The 7416-nt window shown below is 50.5% G+C and overlaps 1 pseudogene; it reads right to left on the bottom strand.

The window, feature by feature from the left end:
* Positions 1–528: 528 nt before the first annotated feature.
* LOC146785355 (5.8S ribosomal RNA) lies at positions 529–680 on the bottom strand (annotated as a pseudogene).
* Positions 681–7416: the final 6736 nt, after the last annotated feature.

The following is a 7416-nucleotide window of genomic DNA, read 5'->3' on the forward strand; positions in this document are numbered from 1 at the left end:
CCTCCACTTGATAATATGCTTAAATTCAGTGGGTCGTCACATCTGATGTCGTAGTCAGATGCTGAAGCATGGGAGCCCCGGACCAATTCCGTGGGTGCCAGAATGGGTGGGACTTTCTTTCCACAGGGGGGTCACAGCAGCACACCTTTTTCCAGATCAAAGAACAAAGCCCATGGGGGCCAGCATGGAAATCAGCACCCAAGGGCAGGAAGGAGACCGCCCCAGCCCCAGTCGCACAAGTGGGCGCTCAAGATGGTGTTCTCAGGCATCCATGGGACACCACAGATAGCCACATGTAGCACACAGCCAGGTACCTTGGGTTTTTCAGTTCTGGGCAGACCAGACACCCTCATCGCCAAAGCAGGGAAGGCCAGGTACACAGGTGCCATACCTCTGCAGTGTGACTAGGGTGGGTGGCCCTAGTATGGGCGATCAGGGGAAGTGACCTTAGGAGGACAAAGGAAGCAGAGCCCCCTGCAACAGCCCCAACTGTGCCCTGGGACAGCCTCAGGGCGATTGACGTTCATCCGACCCTCAGACAGGCTTAGCCTAGGGAGGAATCCAGGGCCGCAAGGTGCGATCAAAGTGTTGCTGATCAATGCTTCTATAATTCACACTGTTCTCGCAGCTATCTGTGTTCTTCATCGATGTGTGAGCCAAGTGATCCATCGCCAAGTGTCAGAGGCAACGTTTGCCTGCCTGCAGATGCATGAGAGGTATGAGTGAGCCAGCACCCGTCATTCACCCCCCATACCGTGAGACAGCCTAATATACTGTCACGCTTCCCTCAGGAAGTCATACTCCACGATTTAAAAAAAGATGCCAGGGACAGGTGGTAGCTTGCCTTGCTGCAGACTGCCTGCTCGATCCCAAAACTGAACTCCGAGTTGTTTAACTGCAGCAACTGCAATATCCACTATTGGAGCTGGAATTATCACAGCTCCTGGCACCAGACTTGTCCTCCAATGGATGCTTGTTAAAGGATTTAAAGTATGCTCATTCCAGTTAAAGGACCTCGAATGAGTTCTGTACTGTTATTTTTAGTTACTACCTCCCTGAGTCAAGAGTGCGGAATTTGCGTGCCTGCTGACTTCCATGGTTGTGATTGCTGTTTCTCAGGCTTCATCTTTGGAATTGATCCCTGATTCCCTGTTACCCATGGTCACCATGGTAGGCACAGTAAATACCTTTGAATGTTGATAAGGCAGACATCCATATGTATCATTGCCGTTGCAGGGATGTGTGATCAGCCCGAGGTTATCTAAAGTCACCAAAAAGGGTAGGCTAACCCGGATTGGTCTTAGTCTGATAAATGCACACATCTTGAGAGGTCAGAGCTCGTCAGCAGGTGTTAGCTTTAGAATTTCCACAGTTATCCAAGTAACAGATGGAGCAATCAAAGGAACCAAAATTGGTTTAATGAGCCATTTGCAGTTTTACTCTAGCAGCTGTGTGTGCTTGCACAATCATGGCTTAATCTTTGAGACAAGCAGATGCTACTGGCAGGATTAACCAGCTAGCTGCACCTGCTACGCAGGAGAAGGAGCCTCCTGGACAAACCTTCACACCCCTCTGGAGCCTGCTTTGGGAGCTGCTGGTTTCCTGCAGGAGGCTGGGGGGAGAAGGGCAATCACATGGGCACTGGCAGTATCAGTCTGCTCCTGAACAACAACAGAAGGGAGAGGCAGGCCATATGCAACCTGAGCAAGGCACTTATGATGTTGTGTCCTGGCCTGGGCAGCCTGGGCCAACCCATTGGACAGTCATCCCAAGCTGCAGCGGAAATGTGCTGGGTGGAAAAGAACAACGGACAGGCACACTGGTCCAGGACCACCTGGCATCATCCGGGACTAGCATCACCGAACCCCATCCACCTGGGTCAGACCACTTCACAAGCTGCCAGGTTGCTTGGCCTTTGCTCTACTGAGTGGCTTCCACATAAGACAGACCCTCAAGGCGGATAGTCCAGGAAGGATGGAAGCTCTTTGCTGGAAAGAACAGCTAAGGCTGGCCAAGCAGTCCATTTCTAAGTGGACCAAATGTTCCCAATCAATCAGAGTACAGTGCTTGATAAACTGGCCGGAGCAGACTGCCCTGCATGGGGATACTAGCTTTGCATCCCTGCCTGCTCTCTGGGAAGCAAGGTTCGGAGTAAAGAGCCATCAGGCAGTTTTAGAAGGCAACACAGACTCAGGCCCCTGGGACTCCAGGCCGGCCCAACTCTTGCAGCACCTGGGGAGAAATATCAGAGTACAAGGAGTCCCTCATACCATGTCCCTAATAATCCAGAGAAATGCTACCTGCCTTTCTTGTTTACATGCACACCAAGTGAAGGGGACCATCGCAGCTCTCTGGCGCATACTGGAGGTACCTGGTGGGCTAGTTAGCCCCTAGGGACCCTCAGGATTGAGGAGGAATTAATGACCCCAACTTAAACCGCACCACAGGGTGTGTTTTCAGACATGTCACTTCAGGCCACGCCCCCTTCATTCACCATGTGCAAACGTGCCCCATGGCACGTTTTAAGTTGGGCGATTAACTCTCTTTTAATACTGAGGGTCCCTAAGGGCCAACTAGCCCAACAGGTATCTCCAATATGCGCCAGGGAGCTACGTTGCAGACAGGTGCACAGAGGCCACGCCTCTTTTTACACCTCGCTGGAACGCAGCTCTGTGGCACTTACTGGAGGTACCTAGTGGGCTAGTTTGACCCTAGGGACCCTTAGGATTCTAGGGGACTTAATCTCTCAACTTTGAACGGCCACAGGGCGCGTTTACACAGTGGTGAAGGGAGGGGACGGGGCCTGAGGTGACGTGTGCAATCCCGCCCTGTGGCGTGTTTCAAGTTGGGGAAATAATTCCCCTTCAATCCTGAGGGACCCTGGGGGCCAACTATCCCACCAGGTGCTTCCAGTAAGCGCCACTGCACTGCGTTGCAGAGAGGTGGTGCAGGCTGTGCCTCTTTTTACACCTCTCTGCAATGGTGCTTACTGGACGTACCTAGTGAACTAATTTGCCCCTAGGGACCTTCAGGATTCAAGGGGAGTTAATCTCCCAAATTAAAACAGCCACAGGGCGTGTTTACACAGTGGGGAAGGGAGGGGACGGGGCCTGAGGTGACGTGTGCAAACACGCCCTATGGTGCATTTTCAGTTGGGGAAATAATTCCCCTTCAATCCTGAGGGCCCATGGGGGCCAACTAGTCCACCAGGTGCTTCCAGTAAGCGCCACTGTGCTGCGTTGCAGAGAGGTGGTCCAGGCCGTGCCCATTTTCTCTGCAACGCAGCTCTGTGGTGCTAACTAGAGATACCTGATCAGCTAGTTGTACCCAAGGGACACTCAGGATTCAAGGGGACTTTATCCCCCAAATTAAAACGGCCACAGGGCATGTTTGCACACGTCAGCTCAGCCCCCCCTCCCTTCACCAGTGTGCAAACGCGCCCTGTGGCGCGTTTTAGGAGGTAGTTTTAATCCCCCTACCCTATTATATACTAGGGGCTTACAGAGGGGGTCATGCTAATAACAGGGGTACCCCAACGAATAGTGTTCCCTGGTGTATGTTGGTGTTTTAACTGTATTCTAAGTGTCTTTAACATAGCACTGGCTCTAGGATTGGTTAGTCAGTTACCACCAGTACCCATCTGAAAAAGTTGAGGGTACAGGATGATTTTGCAACAAAGCCTCTTTCTGCTCCTCTGTTTGTTCTATCTGCACGTCTTCCTTCTTCCTGCACTTTTCTTCATCTTTGAGGACTTCTGTTGCTTCTTTCTGCATTTCTTTTTCTTCTTTCTGTGTGTTTTTTCTTCTTTCTTCACATGTCCTACCTCTGTAGGCATAGTTAGAAACTAGCATTTAAAAAAGCTTTGAAATTCACTTAAAAAGCCATAGGTTTCAGTTACGTAAAGTTAGAAATTAGCATTTAAAAAGCCTTTGAAATTCACTTAAAAAACCATAGGTTTCAGGCACGTTATAGTTAGGAATTAGCATTTTAAAAAACCTTAGAAATTCACAGAAAAAACCATAGGTTTCAGGGGTGTTATAATTAGCTGGACATTTCACTCCTACAAAACCATTGAAATTCCACCGTTATAGTTAGTTCAGCTAACTATAACTCGCGCGCCCGCAATGCACTGCTGATGACGTCACATATTACATAACTCATGACATGGTTAGTGACATCACTCATGACATCACTGATGACATCTCAAATTCAGGGTCCCTCAGGATTGAAGGTGAATTATTTCCCCAACTTAAAACGCGTCACAGGGCGTGTTTGCACACGTCACCTCAGACCCCGTCCCCTCCCTTCACCACTGTGTAAACACACCCTGTGGCCGTTTTTAGTTGAGAGATTAAGTTGATTTGAATCCTGAGTGCCCCTAGGGTCCAACTAGCTCACTAGGTACAGAGCTGCGTTGCAGAGAGGTGTAAAAAGTGGCACGGCCTGGACCACCTCTCTGCAACGCAGCTCAGTGGCGCTTACTGGAAGCACCTGGTGGGCTAGTTAGCCCCCAGGGGCCCTCAGGATTGAAGGGAAATTATTTCCCCAACTTAAAACGCGCCATAGGGCGTGTTTGTAAACATCACCTCAGGCCCCGTCCCCTCCCTTCCCCACTGTGTAAACACGCCCTGTGACCGTTTTAAGTTGTGAGATTAAGTCCTCTTGAACCCTGAGGGTCCCTAGGGGCAAAATAGCCCATTAGGTACGTCCAGTAAGCGCCATTGCAGAGAGCTGTAAAAAGGGGCACGGCCTGCACCACCTCTCTGCAACGCAGCGCAGCGCAGTGGTGCTTACTGGAAGCACCTGGTGGGCTAGTTGGCCCCCAGGGTCCCTCAGGATTGAAAGGGAATTATTTCCCCAACTTAAAATGCGCCACAGGGCGTGTTTGCACACATCACCTCAGGCCCCAGCCCCTCCCTTCAACATTGTGTAAACGTGCCCTGTGGCCGTTCTAAGTTGAAAGATTAAGTCCCCTTAAATCCTAAGGGTCCCTAGGGTCAAACTTGCCCACTAGGTACCTCCAGTAAGCGCCACAGAGCTGCGTTGCAGAGAGGTGCAAAAAGGGGCGTGGCATCAGAACACCTGTCTGCAACGCAGCTCTCTGGCGCATACTGGAGATATCTGTTGGGCTAGTTGGCCCTCAGGGACCCTCAGAATTGAAGGGGAATTAATTCCCCAACTTACAACTCGCCAAGGGGGGCGTTTGCAGAGAGCTGCAAGGAGGGGGCGTGGCCTCCGGCTTAAGAGGAGGGCTGCGTTGCCCACCTCCTCAGGCCACTTATGGCCCCGGGGACCCCATTCCCTGGGGCCGGCCTTTGTTTTTTGTTATTATTTTGTTTTATATATTTATAGAAACACCTAGGACATGCTGGACAAACCGTACGTACCTATCACCATGACGATTTGCGTGATATTCATTAAAAGGCAACTATGCATACAATGAATCCACGTGGAATGTATTTACACCGCTAGTGAAGCTCTGACGTGTCTGACGCCCTACCGTGCCTAATCCGGGCGCCCCCGCCGGTGGGTACTCTCCAAGTAGACACCCTTGTCGTTTATTTATACAAACATGGGTAGCTATTGACGAGCACATTTAATACACACGCACACCAAGCCATTCAAATGAGATTCGACAAAAATTCGACAAAAACTATGCAAGAAACTCCCCTCACGGTTAATAAAACACACATCCTCTGCCGGATGTGTAATACTTTTTATTTTACTCTCTGGAAAGGAGATGAACCTCACTTCAGAGTCACAGCGCACTCCTGGCTGAGCCCAATGCTGTGTTACACCCACCAGTGCCCACGGAGTGCCACACAACTCTGCGTTGTATTCCACCAGCTAGTGCGTAAGCTATGACACTCTCTAGCCCATGTGCACTGTAACACCACCCCGTGAATATGTCATGCCACACTTGCCTTCGCACGGGTTATATTGCCCCATCTAACGTGCCTTCCTTGATGCCTACGTTATAACGCACGGCGCTATGCCATACATATTACAATCTGGGATCCATATCTTTGTCTCAGTGCATATGCAACATTACACTCCCCAGTACATATTTTATATTACAACTTTAGAGACTAGTTAGGTTACACAACACTGCCCTGTGCATATTACACTCCAAGGTGCATATTGCATAGCACGCGCTAGTGCCTGTGCTATCTCGCGCTCTCCAATGAATCTGTCATTGCGCACAATGTATTGCATATTATATTTCACGCCCTGGTTCATCTTATATCACACTTTTTGGTGCATAGTTTATACCATACACTATATCTAGTTTTCATTTTCAATCGTGATCTCAGGACTATAGTCCATATAACACTGCGTTCACCTACCCTTTTCACGGGCATTACATTTTGCGATGGGGATGGAGGGTCAGGGGGTGTTTCTGCCAAGTGAGCCCGGAGTCACAGTCACAAACGTTCTCTTCTTCCTGAATAAAAGTGAGATTATGCTGCACACTTGTTCATATTTTAAGTAGTTCGCACAGACACACATTTTAAAAACAATAAAGTTCCTAATACCCACCTTCTCTGAACAGTTAGCTTGCTGCTCCATCCACCTCCTCCCTATCCTCTGTTGTCTGAATCCATGGACTAGCCTCCTCCCTCCTGCCATGCATGGTCTGATGTGCTGCCACTGCCCTCCATTTAGCATGAAGTACCAGTCCACTCCGACTGCCCTCCATTGCCCAATTTTATGCCCCATCATTGACCTGCTGCTTAGCCTCTGTGCTTAGCTTGCTGCCCCTATTCTCCTTCACCCTGCCCTCCAATGTCTTTGTGCATGCCCCTGCTCCATCTAATTTGCCCACCATGCTCCATGGACCTGCCACTCCTATCTACTCTGAGTGTTCTGTTGAGCTGCCACTCCCCTCCCACCTGCCTAGCATTGTCAGATAACTGTAACCTGTCCCTACCACCTCCACCCTGCCTGTCCACATTCCATGCCCTTATCCCCTTCCTCCTGTCCTCCATGGTCCATTTTACTGCCACACCCTTCTGCCCTCCCTAGTCTGTTGTGGTGCAACTGCTCCTCCTGCCTGCCCAGCGTGGTCTGTTGTGAGACCCCTTACCCTGAACTCTCTTGCCTGTGCCCAGATCCTGACCCTCCCTTCTATCCTCCATGGTCCTTTGTGCATGCCCCTGCACCCTCCTTCTTGCCCATCATAGCCATTGTACTGCCACTCACCCTCCCGCTTGCCATGCATGGTCTTCTGTGCTGCCACGGCCCCTCCCACCTTCCCTGTGTGGTCTGTGTGTACGCCATCATAGTCTCACTGTTGCTCTCCATGGTGTGTCTTGCTTCTAGTGCCCATCCTGTCTGACCTCCATGGTCATCTTGTTGCTCCTGCCCTGCCCCCTTGCCCCCAGCCCTCTGTTTCCATGTGCAGACCCCTATTCC

This window comes from Triturus cristatus, chromosome 11, assembly GCF_964204655.1.
Source record: "Triturus cristatus chromosome 11, aTriCri1.1, whole genome shotgun sequence".
NCBI lineage: Eukaryota > Metazoa > Chordata > Amphibia > Caudata > Salamandridae > Triturus > Triturus cristatus.